The sequence below is a fragment of the Ambystoma mexicanum genome, chromosome 9 (assembly GCF_040938575.1).
Source record: "Ambystoma mexicanum isolate Mex_15411 chromosome 9, UKY_AmexF1_1, whole genome shotgun sequence".
In the NCBI taxonomy this organism is placed as follows: domain Eukaryota; kingdom Metazoa; phylum Chordata; class Amphibia; order Caudata; family Ambystomatidae; genus Ambystoma; species Ambystoma mexicanum.
The window spans coordinates 1467591225-1467593034 of record NC_090931.1 but is presented as its reverse complement, the minus strand read 5'-3'; positions in this window follow the sequence as shown (position 1 = coordinate 1467593034).

Below are 1810 nucleotides of genomic sequence, written 5' to 3'. Positions count from 1 at the left end.
CCTAACTGGCCGCAGCCCCTCGGGCATTCAGGGGATACCCGTGCAAACATTTTCGAGAGTTTTACTGGATCCCTGTGCCACCCCTGCAGGATTTTAAAGTTGTGTTCCATGTCTGAGGTAAAAAGATTGCCATGAAACGATATCTTGAAAATGCGAGCCCAGGCGTCCTCAGATATCTCCTCCCCCGCCAGGTCACTCCAAAAACCCCGGACTCCTCGCCTAGCCTGGAGGTCATGAGTATTTAGGACAGTGTACATGCGGGAGACCGCTCCCTTTCTAGAGGTTGCTGAGTCAAGGAGTTTCTCGAAGGGCGTTAGTTGTCTCCGCAGGTTAGGGCCCCACACGGGGTCGTTGAGGATGCCCTTGAGGCAGAGGTATTCGAAGATGGAGAGGGTCCCGCCTCCCAGTCCCTCCCGGAGGTCCTCATAACTCAAGAATTCTCCCTCCCTGAACAGCTGGCCCGCCCATTCCATTCCCGCATCTGACCAACTCTGGGATTGTCTGAACCCTCTGCTGCCCAATTTCAGGGACGGCCATGAAGAAAGATGTGCTGTCCGGGGGCACTCCCTCCAAATGTCCCAGAGAACACCCAAGGTCGGGTGGGATAGAGCTTGCTTCGGGATCGACCTGCGAGGAGCCCACAAGAGGTCACAGACTTTTAGAGGGTGGACATCCATGTCCTCTAGGTATGACCAATATGTCCGTAAACCTTCCTTTGTGTTCTAGAAGGACCCGCAGTTGCGCTGCGTGATAGTACAGTTGGAAATCTGGGAGACCAAAACCCCCCTCCTCTCTCGGAAGCGTCAAGGTGGCCCTGCCAACCCGCGGGGTTTTCCCCTGCCAAATGAAATCTCGGACCCCCTTGTGTAGGTCTATAAATGTTTGAGCGGGTACTCGGGTAGGGAGGGCTTTAAAAAGGTACAGAAGCCGAGGCAGTATGTTCATTTTGACTGCCGTCATCCAACCGTACCATGAGAGGATCATTCCTCCCCATCTTCTCACATCAGCGGCGATCTCAGATAGCATGGGTTCATAGTTGGAGGACCCTAGTTTTGTTAAATCCCTAGTGAGGAGAACCCCCAGGTATTTTATTTTGTTTTTGCTCACCGCTATCCCATGAAACCTAGTCATCGGGTCTAGTACCGGGTCCACCAGTCGCGTCGGAAGGAGGACAGACTTGGCAGTGTTTATTTTTAGGCCTGAGAACCTCCCGAACGAACCAACCAGGGACAGGAGGGGAGGGACCGAAGAGCCCGGGTCCACCAGATATGCTAGGATATCATCCGCAAATAGGAATAGCTTGAATTCCACCTCTCCCCTTCCGATACCCCTGATGTCTGGGTGGGACCTAACCGCTATGGCCAAAGCTTCCATCGTGAGGACATACAGGAGGGGGGAAAGAGGGCAGCCCTGTCTAGTTCCTCGAGTAAGGGGGAAGGATTTTGACAGCACTCCATTCACCTGGACCCTTGCTGTAGGGGCTCTGTAGAGTGCGGCGACCCAGCTCAGGATGTGCGACCCAAAGCCCATTCGTTGGAGAAGGAGGGTCATGTATCTCCACTCTACTCTGTCGAAAGCTTTTTCCGAGTCTAGGGACAGGATGCATGCCTCAAGATCAGAATTTTGGGCGAAGTGAACCAAGTCTATCGTTTTGCGGATATTATCCGAACCCTGTCTGCCCCTAATGAAACCCACCTGGTCCCTGTGGATTAGCATCTGCATTATCCCCTACATCCTCCTACCCACCACCTTAGCCAAGATCTTGACGTCGATATTGAGCAGCGATATGGGTCGGTAGGACGAACACTCC